We start from the raw sequence: 7,726 nt of genomic DNA on the forward strand, positions 1-7,726 counted from the left end.
CACTATGTGGCACATGTGTCTGGAACTCTATTGCAGAAGCTGAGGCCTGGCATGCCAATTCTCTCTCTCTCTTGTCCTCTCTCTCTCTCTCACTCTCTCTTAAACAAAAATAAGAAATAAAAATTTAAACTATCATTTTGTACAGGATTTGCCAATATAAAAGATAGTATGTTGAAGATAGAAATGGCAATGACAGCCCTAGTTTTCTTTGAATGGCTTTGGCTGAATAGCAGTAGGTATGGGACAATCACGTCCCAGGAGGGACAGAGGAAAACCAACTGATTTCCCAGATATTTACCCTGATTGCTATATTATTCAGGATCCTCTAGAGGAACAGAACCATAGAAAGAACATGTCTTACAAAGGGATTTGTTAGCTTGGCTTTCATGATACAGGCCAGGTAGTCCAACAATGGCTGTGTGCTGGCTGGAGAGCCTGAGAACCTGGAAACTGATCGTTCCATGAGGCTAAATGTCTCAACAGTCCCATATCAGTGTTGAAGACATTCAGGATTCCTGGAGAGCTGCCGATCTTCAGTCTACATTGGAAGGCTGACAAAGCTGAGTTCCAATGTCCCTGAAGGATGGGAGAAATGGTAGATGTACTCTCCAGAATGTAGGCAGGGAAGTCAAGGAACAGGCACTGCTTTATACAAGGTCTGTCACTGGAAGAGCTGCTCACATGGAAAGGTCTTCCTCCCTCAGTTAATCTTTCCTGGAATGCCCTCAATTGATTCCTGATCTGACAATAGTTGATGATGGAAATTAACTTCACCTGTAGCAAAGCACACCACTTGAGACTGTGAAAGTGACAGCAGGCATGCCCAGCTATCACTGTTTCATGAAAATGCTATGAAACAATAGCTATATCCTTGTGCTTGCTGGAAGACAATGTATTAACTGACCAAATTTAGATGGCCCAGATGCGAGGCTAAGTTCTGCTGGCTGACAGTTATGATGCTATTGGTAATAAATCTCAATGCTCCATGGCTTGTTTCTTTTTCTCTGCTCCTCAGGGGTTTAAGTGAAATTATTCATGTAAATTGCTTCTCTCAAAACATGGCTGCATTTGTTTCATATAGTTGATGTAACGAATCACTACAATTTTAGCACTTCAAAACATACACATATTTAGTCACTCTTCATGACCACATTGAGACACTGGTAAGACTCTTCTCCCTTGGGAGGATCCAGGGAAGGATCCTCTTCCATGTTTCTCATGACTTTAAAAGTTTCTCACATCCTTTGGCTTGCAACACCTTTCTCCATGTTCACAAATTGTAGCATCTTCAGGTTCCATTATGATGCTAATCCTCTCAGCTTTATCCTTCACTGAACCTTCCTCGGGCATCCAAGGTCATCTTTTGCTGTGACCAGCATGGCTATGACTTTTTAGGGTAAACTTGAGGATTATAAGGAAAGAATGACACAAGTAATACAGTGAAAGATAGGATCTGGTGGTCTGCAGGCTCTTCTGGAGACACTGCAACCCCACCTAACCAACACTGGCTTATTTTAAACACTCTCAGAAAAGCTTTGGCAACAACTTACTTTCATCAAATATACAAAAAGCATGAGAATGGAGGACGAGGTCTGATGATGTAGGAATGAGGCAACTGCGGTCTGTTTTTCTGCACGTAGTATCTTCTACACAAGGTTGGCTACATACAAACATTCTAAGAGGAGGAATTAAGGAGGGGCTGTGCCCCACTTTGGTCTTCACTGGTTTAACCGGAGGTACACATGGCTGTGCCTAAAGTCAATGCCTTTGACTTCTTGTGGCTGTCTACAATCTTTCTATCTCAAAATCCATTATCTAATCACATGTATAAAGTGCCTTTTGCCATGTGAGGGTCACATACTCATAGGTTCTGGGGACGACAGTCACCTTTGGAGGAGTCCATCATTGAATGATTGACATATTGGTTCCAATCAAAAGTGCTGGTTTGCAGTTTTACAATGGTGCAAAGGCCATGTGCATTTAGTATAAATCATGCTTCAAAAATTTTAAATGCTGCAATTTGAATGTGGTGGACGTTTAGGGATTCTGTGTGGGCTTACACAAGAGTCAGGCCTACACATTAGCAAAAATGTCTAAGGGACCTGCAGTTGGCATTGATATTAGAGCCTACTTAAAAAAAAAAAAAGAACTTTTTATTGGCAATTTTCATGCATATACATGTATTTTGGTTATAATCCCTTCTCATTATTTTCTTTTTTCTCCCTTCCTCATCTCCTCTCCATTGAACCCCTTCTTTCCAACTGGTCCCCCTCTATTTTGATGTAATTTCCCCCTCCTCCATCATCCATTACAGCATTTTGATAGGACCAATATTATTCAGGTCTTGTATATGCAACAGCTACTGTGAGGTCACAAATGAAACTACCACTTTATGTTTGGAAGACTATGCTTAAGTACCCCTTCCCATCCTTTGGCTCTTATATTCTTTCCATCACTTCTTCTACAATAATTCCTGAGCCTTGGAAGGTGAGTTTCACCTACTTTTGTATAGATATTTTTTAGCATGGAAAAATAGAGATAATTGCCATAGACCAGGAGAAATGAACCATACCAAGGCTCATCGCCTCTCCAGACACTGAGCAATGGACTGGTGACACTGCAAATAATCAGATTGCAATGACTCCACCATGACAGTTTTTGATGCCAAACATCAAAATGGATGTAGGTTCAAAGATGCTGTTGTCCAATCTGATATGCAGCACTGACCCTTTATGGTGGTGAGTGATGCTGGATGGTACTACAAAAAGAGACAAAATGTTTCTTCCCAAATAACATGTCCTCTATGGTTCTAACAAAGATGATGGAAATTGTAGAAGCTACCTTAGGCAGACTGTCACTGATGTTGTGGTCATAGTGTGGTGGTTCAAATATAAAATGCCCACCTAGCTTCATGTGTTTGTGAGTAAGCCTCCTTACTTAGTCTCTAGATAGTGGATCCTCTGGAAAGGTGTGTCACTGGGGTTATTTACTAGTCCAGTCCACTGGCTATTGAGACTTCTCTCTCAGACGTTGTTTCTTGCTGCTGCTGTGACAAGATGTAAGCCAGCTTCTTGCTATGTTTTCCCCTCCAAAATGAAACTTCCTCGTCAAACTATAATTTTAGACCCTTTATTTCCATAAGTTGTGTGGTGGTTTGATTCAGGTGTCCCCCATAAACTTAGGTGTTCTGAATGCTAGGTTCCCAGCTGATGGATATTTGGGAATTAATGCCTCCTGGAGGGATTGTATTGTTGGGGGAGGGCTTATGGGCTTTATAGCCAGTTTCCCCATGCCAGTTTTTGGCACACCCTCCTGTTGCTGTGGTCCATCTTATGTTGGCCAGGGGGTGTTGTCCACTCTCTGCTCATGCCATTGCTTTCCCCTGCCATCGTGAAGCTTCCCCCTGAGCCTGTAAGCCAAAATAAATCTCTTTTTCCCAGAAGCTACTCTTGTTGGGTGATTTCTACCAGCAATGCGAACCTGACTGCAACAAGTTGCTTCTGGTCAGGTGTTTTGTTCTACTAATGAGAAGATGACTAACATACACAGTGTCAGCTTAGTTTAATGACTCTTAGTAGCAGACAATCAAGGATGTTGGAACTATTGTTGGTCTCAATATACTTAGGATTACCAATGAACCAAATGCTGCTGCTTTTTCTTATGGCTTAGACAAAAGGTTGGAGCTGAGAAAAAAATATGCTATATTTTTTTAAAAATTATTTATTTATTTATTTGAGAGCAACAGACACAGAGAGAAAGACAGATAGAGGGAGAGAGAGAATGGGCGCGCCAGGGCTTCCAGCCTCTGCAAACGAACTCCAGACACGTGCGCCCCCTTGTGCATCTGGCTAACGTGGGACCTGGGGAACCGAGCCTTGAACCGGGGTCCGTAGGCTTCACAGGCAAGCGCTTAACTGCTAAGCCATCTCTCCAGCCCGCTATATTTTTTTTATTTAGAAGTTGGTACCTTTAATGAGTGAATCCTCACTATAGGAGAAGGAAATCTTTGAGGTCAAATATACAGCTGGAGACCACTTGGGTGGAGAAGACTTTGACAACCAACTGGTCAACCATCTTATTGCTGAATTAAAATGTAGGTATAGGAAGGACATCAGTGAGAACACAAGAACTGTTGGAGGGCTCCATACTACTAATGGGTGAGCTAAGTGCATCCTTCCCTCTACCACCCAGGCCAATACTGAGGTTGATCTCTGTATGATGAAGGAGAATCCACTTTTGCACCTCCACTACCTATGCTTAACTTGATTTTAATGCTGACCTGTTCCATAACACTCCAAACTCTGTAGAAAAATCCTTTTGAGATGCCAGACTAGACAAGGGACAGATCCACAGTATTGTCCTGGTGGATGGTTCTATGGAAGACTCAGCTGCTTCTAGAAGACTTCTTTATAGAAAATGAATGAATACCAGCATTAGCCTTAGTTAAGCTGTTGTTTACAGTGCAGCCATTCTATCTGGAGACACATCTAAAATGGTTTGTGATTTGCTGCTCTTGGATGTCACTCCTCTTTCTCTTGAAACTGCTGGTGGAGTCAAGACAGTCCTCAAGTGCCATATTATCTTTCTTCCAAGTGGACACAGAGCTGTATTACCTACTCTGGCAGCCAGGTTGCTATTCTTTTTCAGATATGTGAAGGACAATAAGCCATGACCAAGGATAACAACCTACTTTGGAAGTTTAAACTCACAAACATACCTTCTTCTCCTTGTGGTGTTCCTCAGATTGAAGTTATTTTTGATATTGATGCTAATGGAAACCTCAATGTTTCCACTATAGACAAAAGTACAGGAAAAGAGAACAGGTTGTCATCATCAATGACAAGGGCTGTTTGATCAAGGATGCTATGCATGTTGCCCATTGAGCTGAGAAGTACAAAGCTGAAAAAAAGACAAAAAGTATGCCCTGGAATCCTATGCATTCAACATGAAAGCAACTGTTAAAGATGGTAAACTGATGAAGATCTTCAAGGAAAGATCATCAATGAGGATAAATAAAGGGCTCTTGGTAATATAATGAAGCCATCAATTGGCTGGTAAAAGTCAGACTGTGGAGAAGGAAGAATGTGAGAACTGGAGAAGTTCTACAACCTCATTCTTATCACAAGTTCCATAGTTCTGGAGGAATGTCAGGAGGAATGCCTGGGGGCTTTTCTGGCAAGGAGATCTTCCTCTGGTGGTGCTTCCTCCCAGCCCAACATTGAGGAGGATTAAGTCAGCTCAAGTAAGTGCAGCATTATTGCCTAGTAAGACATTTGAAGAACCCAAATTTAAGAAATTATGGGTTGTGTTAAAGTTCAGTTGCTATAATAAATGACTGGACATCCTCAATATTTGACTATAGAACATGTGCACAGGGAAAGGGAACCACATTTTATTTATAAGTATTATATGCAAGTAAAAATGCAATGTCTTCAACAAAATTATTTAGAATTGGCAACAAAAGCATGATATGTGGTATTATCCTCTCTCGAGATGCTGGAATGTGCAGAAAGCCCAAGTTTCAGCAAAGGGCAATGTAGAGCCTGGGCTGTTTGCCTTTTGCTTCAAGGCTGGGTTATTCAATAGGTTATATATATCAAATAGTTTTTACAGGGTATTTTCACATATAGTGAGTTTACTGGGATGCAACCCATTATATATCAAGAAGTATTTACACATACTGGCCACTGTTATTGTTGAAAATGTCTCATTGAGTGAAAAGTAACATATAAGACTGTTATTCCTTTAACATATATACCATAGTCCTTTGAAACATTGGAAATGACTCACAGAAACATTGGAAATGACTACAGTATGGGATGTTGTAATCATTCCCAGCAGCTTCTTTCCTATACTCCCTCAGCATACGTGGGCATCATTCCTCTTCCAGGGTGCTACTTAAGCACTGTACTCCCACTGTCCCACTTAGAGATTAGAGTGAGGTCACAGTGTGGCCACTGCATCAGCATTTGCATTGCTAAGCAGTGCTGCCAGTCTGAGCTTGTACTTTTTCCATCCACCAGAAATCAGAGATCTGCCAAAACCCTGATCCTATAAGCAGTATGCTCCCTTTCTTAAAATTGTCTCAAATGATTCAGAGATGAGCTCCTTTCAGGCTCTATCACTGAGGCAGCTCTGTAGGTGGGTTCCCTATTTTCTTCTTTTGGTTTTTGATTCCTACCACTCCTCTATACCCCTTCTGCTCAACCTGTGCTCACCTTCTGGGTGCATTGTTCCTCACTAACACCTCTTTAGAAGAGGAGGCTGGGATTGAGGATTGTGTTAGCCTGACTCTCTCTAAAAGCAGAATGCAGGCTATTTGAGAGTGATTCTTGGAAGCTAGAGTATTGAGATGAGATGGAGAAACAGCCAAAATGGGGCGGACCCCCTGTCCTGCAGGCGAAGAACGACCACCAGACGAAGATCCTTCTTGATCACACTTTATTGGAGAGCCTCTTAGTTAACAGAAAAGCTGACGGCGAGGGGCGAGGGGGGCAGGAGTGTAGCTGCTTTTATAGGGCAGAATACTACGGGGCGCCTGCTGATTGGCTGCCATAGGCTCACCCGCCAACAGGAGCCATGGGATAGGCTTGGGACAAGGTGCATCAGGCGCATGCGCAAACCTTAAGCAAGGTTGGCGCCAAGGTGCTGCCTATAAGGAATTGTTTACCTCAAGACTGACAGGAAGCCGACGCCATCTTGTAATGGCGTTTGCATTAGCTCCCTACAGTTCCCCCTTTTTTATTAACTTGTGGCATAGCTCAGGAAAATAGCCACCCTCCCGATCAGGTCCGCACCTCATGATGTGTTGACCGATCAAGGGAAGAAGTTCAACCTCCCCTTCCTCAGTGCAATGGGACAGATCCCCTGAGAGTGTAAAGGCGGCGGTCAAACGAAAGCTACCAGATCCCTGCCCATCCTCGTTCAATGGGTACTCTAAGACCCTGAGGGTGCAAGGGCCAGGGGAGCTATTTGCCTTTTAAGGCTGACAGCCAAATTTGGGGGGAGGAACCACTCTCCAAGGCAGCGAGCGCTTGAGAAATGACCATCTTGTCTCTCCTGGTCTGGGTTCGCAGGCGGCAAATCAACCAGAGGCAAAGTACGCATCCTCCCAGGCAGCACACCAGGAACATTCCCACTCCTACCCATTCCTTAAAATAAGAGAACACTGAGGATATCCAGGAAGTAAAACCTTTTGCTAAGCTGAGGTCCACTTGGGTAGAATTAATCTGAACTATGGCTTTTCTTAACTCCTCTAATTCGATATCAAATTCCTTGGACCAATTTTTTGCAAGGGACAGGGATAAACTGTGGGACAAATTTGCAGCTCTAGTAAAGTTGTCATAGGGGACACTAGTAATACACAATGCATTATATTTCCATTCACATCCTAATTGGGCCATTTGCCAAAGAATATCAATTTGTTCCTGAACTAGATCTATTCTTTGATTTAAAATCATGATACCACCCTTTAGATGGGAATTTAGGGCTGTCTGGGTCTCCAGGGCCACGGTAGTGGAGGAGGCCAAATTATTTAAAGTTTCAGCAGTCTGTACCGAAGTGGCCATGGCCACACTGGCTGCTGTGGCAGCAGCTGCTATTGCGGCCACAGCCGCTATCACCACTGCCGTGATAACAAAATCTCTTTTTTTTCTGAATAGAGTTAGCGTGCTGGGAGCCTCTACAGGCACGGGGACCCACCGGGGGACCCTAAGGACCATAGCAT

At 43.0% G+C, this 7,726-nt stretch overlaps 1 pseudogene; it reads left to right on the top strand.

Moving 5' to 3' along the window:
* The first annotated feature begins 2,089 nt into the window (after positions 1-2,089).
* LOC101617350 lies at positions 2,090-5,232 on the top strand (annotated as a pseudogene).
* Positions 5,233-7,726: the final 2,494 nt, after the last annotated feature.

Source organism: Jaculus jaculus, chromosome 12, assembly GCF_020740685.1.
Source record: "Jaculus jaculus isolate mJacJac1 chromosome 12, mJacJac1.mat.Y.cur, whole genome shotgun sequence".
Lineage (NCBI taxonomy): Eukaryota > Metazoa > Chordata > Mammalia > Rodentia > Dipodidae > Jaculus > Jaculus jaculus.